The following is a 10,750-nucleotide window of genomic DNA, read 5'->3' as shown; positions in this document are numbered from 1 at the left end:
TATATATATATATATATATTTGTATGTTTTCATTAATAAAAATATATATTAGAAATCGTACGAACTTTTTTTTCATTTAAAATACCTAAATATTAAGAAATAATAACTTAGTAAAACAAAATTGCACTGTTTACATAGTATTACATATTTTGAGGCAAACTTCTTGACAATCTGAAACACATAAATAGTTGTAACACCCTAAAACGATCTACGTGAAACTAGAGTCAAGCATGTGTTGGAAAGAAACGCTAGTGGAACATGCTCCACTAGCTAAATCCTACATCTAATCTAGAATATAACAGTAGACATCCTCGAAAGCATGTGGGCCTACCAAGTCCGAATGAAAAACTACATGTCCGAATAGCTGCAACGTCAACCTTTGAGCTCTAGTGTCCACCTGTGCCTGCACCTAAAAATATAGAGTTGTATGGGATTAGTACACACTTGTACTAAATATAGGTATATGCAAGTACACACCAGGGACATGCATGAGTAAGAATAGCTCTTTCCTAGCCACATGATTATGGAAAGCCAAGTCAGCGGACTTGCCAAATTGAAATTAGGAAAGTTAGTGAACTTTCAAAATTTGGATTAGGAAAGTGTGTGAGCTTTCCAAATTTCGATTATGAAAGTCAGTGAGCTTTCCAAATTTGGATTAGGTAAGTCATGCCATGAGAATAACATGCATCATCATACTTATCATATTGCACACAGCAAATAACATCTTACACTTAGAACATATCATATTGCATATAGAACATATCATCTTTCATATCATTCATTCATATGCCATGAGACCTTGGAATCATGGACTTAACATTAAGACTTTCCATAAATGAGGGTTCAACATATGGGACCTCAACTAGGGAGTCTTCTATAGAAAACACAGAGTCAGCTTCGTTCATTCATACGTACTCCATTTCATTTCATTCATGGGCCAGTGTGAACACCGGCTATACCTAGGATGTAGTTTAAGACTTTCATCAGGTTCGTTGTGCAATGACCAAGAATTACCTAATGTCATTACTTGAATCTAACTCACCTTTTGATTATTCTATCCTAAAACCTTTGGTATCATTCATTTCATTATGTGCATCATTTGAGGCTGGCCTCCTTCATTCATTGGGAACTTTAACTATAACCGACGTAGATCATGTAAGCATCATGAAATCCAGAGTCATGAAACCCACACCAAAAAGAGGTGGAGTCACCAGCCAAAGTGACCCAAAACATGCTAGCGTACTTGGGAATTGAACCCTGCCAGATCCCTATATTGGCAGTATTGGTTCGAAGACTAGGAGATATAAGGAGACCCATATCTGTCATGCCGGAAAGTCTCATCTCATAAGAGTTACGTGAACCTCCGCCCTTTTCGAAAGAAGGCATCACCGCTCATAGCTAGTCCACCGGTGCTAAGTATAAAGTTCCATTACATTCAACCCATACGTCATGGAAGTTGGCTTCTAGTATGAGGACATCATAGGTCAATAAATGATTTCTCAACTCATCATAAGTATTAAGTGTGTTAATCTCAATACTTTCATTAAAGTGTTCAAAGAGACTGGTCTCTTCATTAACTTTACACTCTCATACATGAGTACGTTTTAGTAACATTTACTTAGGCTCATTTGACATTGCTCTACTCTTTTACATTAGCCTCATATCATGTTGTCACGATATTCATTAACATTTGCACATTTGCTCTTCATAATTACTCACCCCTTTTTACGTGAATGTTCATTTCATCATATGCCAATGCACTTGTCCATGTAGTGTGTTTCAAGCTCTTACTTAAACCTTCTAGGGTTTCATCATTTCATTGTTCATTTCATCATTTCATTTTTCATTTCGTCATATGCCAATGCACTTGGCCATTTAGTGTATCTTACACTAGTACTTAACCCTTCTAGGGTTTCATCATTTCATTACATACATCTTAGGTTCACTTATTTTTAATCTTATGCTAGTCTTATGGGTCTAGACATACAAGCCATTAGACTTAATTCATAGTTTATTAAGTAACTCATATCTTCCTAAGATTATGGAGTACAAGAGTTATGTATCTTGTATGTGTACCAAGATCTCGATTTCGATCTATGTTGGTGGCATTATTCTTGAACATTTAATTCACATAAGATTTATGTATCAATACGAAAATTAGGCCAAGGGAACCCAAGTTCGAACCCCTTGGACAATACTTACATTTTTCCATGACATTATTTTGAGTCTTCATGACATTGGGACCCTAGATCGAGACTCAACATCAACATTCTATCTTTATTTTTCTCCTTGGATTCTCCTCTTATTTGGCCGAAGGGTTGTGGGATCGAACCCCCACAACCCCTTTTATTTTTCATTTAAAATTGTGTTGTTTAATTAGCCTAGACCAAGAGGTTGTGGGATAAAACCCCCACAATCTCTCTTTATTTTACTCTTTATTTCGCTGAATTGGGAGGTTGTGGGTTCGAACCCCCACAACCTCCTTAATTTATTTTTATTTAAACTATGCCTTAGCTATGTGTAGGCAGTGAGGTTGTGGGATCGAGCCCCCACAACCTCACTTTATTTTCCTATTTAATTCGCCCATTCTCACTTCCAGCCTTAAGGTCGTGGGTTCGATTCCCACGCCTCACACTTCCTTTCTTTTAACTTTATTTCCCATCATTCGCTTAGTGGAGGTCGTGGGTTCGATTCCCATGCCTCCCATTTTATTAATTTAAATTGTTTCTCTCTCCTTTCTCAACCAATAGACCCCATTTCGAATCCCCCCAACCCCTTTACTTTTATTGCGAAGTTAATCACCGAACATTACCCTAAACTAAACATATAATATTTACTAGAAACTTAATCATTTTCTTACTTATTTTCATCAATATTTTCCACTTGAAAATTTAGGAAGATTCATGGATTGTTTAACACTTTTTTGAGTGTATTTCATAGATTCGTTTAAACAACATATTCACACTCAAATAAGCCCACTTCCATTTTTATGAACATCACGATTTAAATATGTTTATACACGTAAAATGACAATCAAAACAATATCAAACTTGAAGCCTTAAGTTGAGACCTCATTCACAGTACACTCACTGTAAGCTTTTTGCCCATATACACAGTTGCTCAAACTTTAAAATACATGGTTGTCTTTCCTACGATTTCAAGTATACAAAAAAAATCATGTTCATAAAGAAATCATAACATACACCTAAATTTTCCAGCAATCATACCCAACCTACGATTCAATGGGATCTAGTGACAGGGGCAAGCAAAAGAGAAATAACCCAAGTTTTCGAATGAATAACCTAAACCTTAAGGGGTCTCTTGGGAAAGGGACCAAGATAGAAGAAAACCCATACCTTTTTGACGTTAAAATCTTGAATTTCCGCCAAAAAATTTCACCCAAGAACACGTCTAAACCTCCTCAATATCAACTCCACTAGAATGACAATCTCCTTTAGCCTAGTGTGCGATTAATGTTTGTTTTCTTGTGATTCGTGTGAGTTCTTCAAGTGTGAAGAGCTTCTCTTATTTTTCTGCTTTTGTATCTTATTTAGGAAGAGAAATTTCATTTGAAATAATAAGGGAGATTGAGCGTGAGAGTTGAGAGATAGACGTGAGAGAGTAGGAGTTATATTAGGCTTAGGAGTCTAGTTTAAGACATAGTGTAATAAGGTTTAGTTAATTATTAGAAATCTGATTTTTATTTTATTTTAACTCATGTAATGAATAAAAATTATTAATTAATTATATTAACTGAATAGCTTAAAAATAAAAATGACATTAATTCATTGCTTCCACCTAGGTTCGAACCTGGGAAGCAAGACTTCACTTCAAGAGCTCAATTTTGGTTCTCTCTCCCCAAATTGCCCCTCCACATTATTGATTGAATAATTAATTATATATTTAGGGTAATTACGATACTAACCTTAGGCTGGAAAAAGACCATCTTACCCCTAGACCCTCTGAACCTAAGATTTCCTCTTTTTTAGTCCGGTAAAGACTCCTTACAGTAAATCTTCGTATTCGAGAGCCCTACATGGTTGTACCCAACCTTTCCAAGTTCAACTAACTCCCAAGTTAGGTTGCTTGGCTGTAGCAAGGGTTCCGAGGTCTATTTCTACGTGCATCAATCCGTGTGAACCCTAGTCTAATCGTAGGCATTCTTGACACATTAAGCATTACTTAGTATATCAATATTTTAGGGTTGTTACACAGTGTGTAAAGCTTTGAATGTCTCGGAGGACAAACTTTTGAGAATGTCCGTGATATTCATAAGGTGTGCCTTAGAATGTGCTTGTGTGTCCTCATGTGTTTTAGCGAGTTTTACATGTTCATTTTGATTGAAATTGATGTGCGATGTTCCTAAGACCTATACAAATATGTATCGGGGTTTAATGTTCTGGTACAAATCCATCTAGGACACACAAGGGATCCTAGAAGAACACCCCATCACTTTGGCAAGATGTTGCAAGCAGTGACCAATGTCTCCCAAAAGGGACGGACCGTTGGTCAAACTATTTCCCGTCAACCTTGGGAAACGATTTGCCCTGCAAGGCAATAAAAGCCTTAATAAAATGGAGTCTAATCCCCAATAAATGACCCCACCTAAGGGGCGTCGACTGGTAAATGGCCCATTAGTAAAGTGGCGTAGGTTTGCCTGCAAAAAGCTATCAATTTCTGCCTTTGCTTAGGGTGTTAAGTAATTTCACCACGAGACTTTTATGAACCTATGATTATTATCATAGGGTTATTTAGGTATATTAAGAGCGTTAAAACACTAAGACCTAATTTTACACTTATTTTTGAAAAAACCAAAACCCTCTCTCAAGAAAGACTCTCAAAACCCAATAGAAGCTTGAGCTCAAGTAAGGGATAGAAGGGGTTGGTGTTGGACGATTCTTTATCAATAATTAATGGGTTTCCTTTTCATTGAGTTATGATAGTCATCCTTGAACTCCGTTTCATTCAAGGAGACACTTCTAAATGATTTCAAGGAGAGTTCTAAACTTCAAAACTTTTTTATTCTTGATTCCAAGTATGGTGTCTGTATGAAAACATTTTAGTTATTAAAATTACTTGTACTTAGTATTAAATCATGACTTTAATATCAAAAACCCAATGAAAACATGTTTATGCTATTTATCAACTTTTGTCTTATAAAATGTGTTTAATGACCATGATTAGCAAATGTTAGGGTTATGGTATCTTGATTGTTAAAATTTAGTTTAGCTACTTCCCTAAGGGATATATTATGATGAATTGTTAAATAAATTATTAATAGGTGTTGGAAGCTTGGATGAATGGTAAGTTGGTTACATTGTTTAGCACTTACTATGAACTGCTCTTGAGTGGTATGATTCACCTCTGGTGGCGGTGTTTACTTGAAGTATATGAATGTTAATTTTCATGTGTATTGTGGATAAGTCCATGAATACATATGCTGTGATGTTTGATGAAAATGATGTTGATCTTGTTGTTGTGCTTTATGAAGCTTGTTATGTAAAGTAAGCTAGCTATTATGTCTGAGTGAACTATATGTATTTGTGAAGCATTTTATATTTTGTAATATGATGAATGAAGACGTAATCATCTTTAGAAGTCAATATTATGAAAGTTGAAATTATGTGAAAGGTGTGCTCATGTACATACACTAACACTTCTAATGAATGAATGAATAAAGTTTAAGAATGTTGATGAAAAGGGGAGTTTTCGGGTGCACACTCTTCGTGCATTGAGATGAAGTTCTTTAGAAGCAATCTCACTATTCCCTAGAGATTTCTATGATAGGTTGCAGGTTGAATATCCTTCATGAGTTGAGATGTTGTATTCCAATGTAACCCCTGGGATAACTACTTTTCATGAGTTGAGATGTGGTGCTAATTAGATATCCCTTAACCTATAGTAATGAATGTTTAAGACTCCGTGGGGGAGTTATGCTTAGCACCGAGAGGATATGAAAAAGGGTTGGTTACACTTCGTTAGTTGAGATTTTGTATACAAAATATACCTCTTTAGATGAGTACTCCTCGTTAGAAGAGAATGATTTACTTAGTAGAAATCTCATTATCTCATAAGTATGTGCCCGCATAGGTGTAGCTATTGGAGAAGGCATGTAAAAGCTAAAAGAATGACCCTACCCTAGGCAAGTGGCGATCCCTCATCCGATAGGCGTAATTTCGGGATTGTATGTCTATCTCTCATGGTATATGTTTGTTAAAACTATCCCCCAAGAAAGAATGAATGTACTAAGTCTCCTAAAGAATGTACTACTTAGGGCAGGTGGAGGTATGAGACATTATTTATCCATTGTACTAAGTAGAAATTCAGAAAGGGGAGTCTTGGTGTATTTTTGGTTTTAATGTATGAATGTGTTATTATGTAATGAACTAAGTCTCCTAAAAGTGTACTACTTAGTTTAGGTGGTGGTATGAGACGCTATTTATCCATTGCACTAAGTAGACATTTCGAAAGGGGATTCTTGATGTGTTTTATATCAAGTGTATGAATGAGATATTATGTGTTGCAAATGATGTTTGATGAAGTAAGGTCTAATGTTAAGGAAGCATGATAAATGTAAATTTTTATAATGAGGTTATGAATTACTATGTAATGTGCTAGATCCAAGGGAATCCTAAAGGAGCACTAAGTGGGAGTAGTAGTATGGAATGCTCCTCTCACATTTCACTTAGTGTAATTTACTAGTCCTATTAGAGTAGGGCACTTACATGAAGTCCTTAAATTATGAATCTTCTTCTGATATCTAGCCTAGAGTGTGGACTTGTTTCCCGTGCGAGGTAAGCTTATGGTTAGTAGTTTTAAGGATCACTTAGGTGTGTATTGAAGGTTATGTATGAGCGGTTCCTTGATGTCTTACCTTAGTGAATCTTAGTATAACCTAGTTTAGGAAACCTCAAAGGATATGAGTTCACTATGTTGTGGTCTTAATGAGTTCATTGTAGGAGTTTGGTTCATTGTATTGTTTTTGTAAATTTACTGTAAAATGGTCCTTTATGCTAAAATTATAAAAGTCCTTTATTATTTGCTAAATGATGAACCATATGCTATTTAACTTCTATATTCATGTAGGATTTACTTATTTGGCTTGAAAGTTCTATTTATACTAAAGCGTCTCCTTTTGCATGTTTTTGTATATGCCATACTTGGTACATTGTTTTGTACTAATCCCACTCTTTTATATACTCTATAAGTATAGCTTTGAGGTAAGTTAAAGACTAGAAGGCAATCTTGGGAATAACCGCTCTAAAGACTATGTATGTACTCATATATTTGAGGGCATACTACTATTTCTTAGTTTCTATTATTAAGACTTATTATGTATTTCCATTCAATGTAAAGGGTCGTGTTCATAAGATATTTAAGTCATGTCTGTAGTATTTATGAAACATATTTTATTTTTATTATAATAGTTGTAAAAATATTTCATTTCACACTACTTTTCATGTCTTATGCAATCAATGATAGCTAGTAGACTAGTATAACACCCCCAAACGGTCAAGTACTCAATTGTTCGACCTAAGGGTAACCCTAAAAGCTTGGGGGTACTTGTGGGTCATGAAAATATCATTGATAAATAAGCTTAATCTTTTGTATTGAGCATAAAAAAATCGTGAAAATTTTCTGACTCTTGAAAATTTAAATAATTTTGAAAAATAGATATTCCGAAACATATATCTACATCAAAAGAGAAATTGTTAACAAAAATAAATAATTTTTTACTACCAAAAATTGTTCTAGAGACTAACATAAGTGTTCTAAGATTTAGACACTGTTTTAAGATCCATTTTAATGAATATAAGTCGTTTAGTAAGACTAGAATCCAAAATTTCCAAGAACGTCCATGACGTCCGAAAACTAGTTTATAGAGCTACTAGAGTTCCTTAGTATATTTGACTATCTTTTAGAAGTCGTAAAACTACTCGGGTGTCTAACATGTGTTTAAGGTTATTCATGGTAAAAACATCCGGGTACGACTCCCTAAGGACAAACCAACTGCCCTTGAGGAGGACCCTTTCAGGATAGGGCAAAAGCTATCAAAAGACATTGTCACCAACGGATGGCAAAGAGGGGCCGTTGGTGAATCGATAGGTCGTTGATGCCTCCGTCTATGAAGACATAGAAAATTTTGTGGGAAGTTGTTTTTGTAACTCTCTGAACTTACCTACATATGTGCAACACAGAAGGAGGGACTGGCCGTCGATGGACCATTGACCCGTCGATCGCGGCCTCGTCGATGAGGTCTGTAATTTTTGTACATTTTTAATTAGTTCTAATTAATTAATTATGGGTTTTTGTAGTTATTTATGGGACTAGGGAAGCCTTATTAAGTCAAATAAGCCCCCATATAAAGACACCAACCCCATTAGACTAATCTCAACTCACGAAACAAAACTCTCTTCCTTCTCTCTTCTTTCTCTCTCTAGTGAAGAACACCACTAAAGACAAATATAAGAGAGGGATTAAGGGAATCAAAGTTTCAGTTTCCTCCATAAATCTTCATCAAATAGTGAGGTATGTGATCTAATTCACCTTTGATACCTCTTTCCTAAAAGTGTTCCATCAAATTGATGTCCAAATTTATGTTTTCAAGTTGGTTTTCATCCAATTCGAAGATGATGTTATGAATTGATTTGTTTATGATTTATTTTTGATATTATGTACACATTAACATTTATTGTAACATAATTATAATATATCATGATTATATGGTCTAGTTTGTACAATATGACCCATTCCCGTTAACCTTAGGATTTGATCTTGATATGAATTAGGTTGTAATGGTTCAATGGACTTGGTTATTGATTGAATTACTACTAGATAATGTTATTACACTAAACATGAACGAATTAGGGTGAATTGTAGTCTTTCCTGCTAGTTCTTGAGAATATGATCTCTAGCTTATAAAGTATATACATTGTGAATTGATTTAAGCGTATTGTCTGAAGCTTTGATCCAGTATTGAATTGTGATTTAGTGATTTTTGTAGCCTTCTTATCATATTGGTAATTGACTTATGATTATGTATACCCAAATTGGGTTGAATTGAGGGTTGATGGTAAGACCTTGATGATAGATTATCAAGGAGACTTTGTAAGTCTTATAACCCATATCCTTTACTTCAAATTATGGTTAATTGTGATTAAGTCATGATGTTGTATTGGAGTATGCTTTGTATTAGGGGTAATAGGATGGTATGATGTTGAATTTAAATTTAAATGTTATAAGGATGGTGAAAGATTTACCAATGTGTCTTATCATGTTGTGAAAATATTAATGTGCAAACCTCACCTATATAAATCGTAATGATAGGACAAAATAATCATGAAATTCTTATTGAGCTATGACTATGATTATTTTATACAAGGATTAGACCTTATAACCTACAATAAGCAATGATCATTAATAAAGACTTTAAATACATTTCAAAAAGGGACTCTAGCTTAGCACCGATTTAACTAGAGTGAGGAGTGTCCCTTATAACATAGGGAATGTAGGATCACTAATGTACTCTTGAGATTGGAGACTACTTTGCATGTAGCATAAAGAGAGTCCCAACTATATCCACTAGTTCATGTACTAGGTTGCCCCCATAGGAATACTAGCTAGTGGATCCACTTAGTTGTTATGCTCATGTTTTGGTACTACCTTGGCAAGTAGTCCACCTTCTTTCGATGTAGGGTTCCATGACACCGGAAGGGAAAGATTTTCCCAGAAGGTAAAATGAACTAAAGAATTTGACTCTAACGAATGTAACCTAAGGGGTTTAGCTTAGTCTCGGTAGGGGTATGGGACTGCACCTAAACATTGCACTAGTTTGCCTTGAACGTAGTCTTAGAAGGACATTATTATGTATGAAAATGCTTATAAAACTATATGACATGTATATGATGAACTTGCACATTGTTGATACTATATGTTTATTTGTGTCAGTTATGAATATCTGATGGTCTATGTTGTTAAAGAATGATGTTATGTACCCTTAAATGTTATGATATGTGAAGTAGAAAGTTAAACATGATTCTTGTTGGGTTACTTGATTGAGTAAAGTTATGGGGCTCTACTTGATTATTGCACTTGTTGATTTGATAGGGACAATGGATAATTGTCTTCCTTTGGTTATGTTAAAATAAACTCTTATTCATGCAAGTTCTGGTTATAACTTGGTGGTAGAGTTACTTTGATTGCATGTCTAATAACATTATATGCATGCTGGCTTGACTAGTTTGATGTTGTTGGTCTTGTGATGTACATGCCTATGACTAAATTAATATGCCTAATTAATCTGACATGTCCTTGTTGAATATGCTTAAGTGTTCTCAAAGTAAATTGCATACCTTTATGACATGTCCCTTTTCTTAGCATGATTTCAATGTATGTGTGCATATGGTCTCATACTTATTAAAAGTGCTATACTAACCCCACTTCTTCCTTTTCCCCAACATTTTAGGTTCTGGTCGTTGAAGAGCTTGGAAGATGACTTGAAAAAGGCTTGGATCTCCTATTCATCCTAGTAGGGTAGGTTCTCACTTTCCGAGGGAGATGCCACTATCTAGCTAATGGAGTTATTTTGAGTTTAAGACTAGTATGTTCTTTCCTTTTCCTTTAGTATGAAACATTGTATAGACCATGTGAGGCATTCTTACTTCGATGTATGGGTTATGCCCAAGTTATGACACTCTTATTAGATGGTTATGAGATGATACGACTATTATAACTATCTTTTATATATATA

Source organism: Solanum pennellii, chromosome 10 (genome assembly GCF_001406875.1).
Source record: "Solanum pennellii chromosome 10, SPENNV200".
In the NCBI taxonomy this organism is placed as follows: Eukaryota; Viridiplantae; Streptophyta; class Magnoliopsida; order Solanales; family Solanaceae; genus Solanum; species Solanum pennellii.
The sequence above is the reverse complement of the archived record's forward strand: the minus strand, read 5'-3'. Positions refer to the sequence as shown.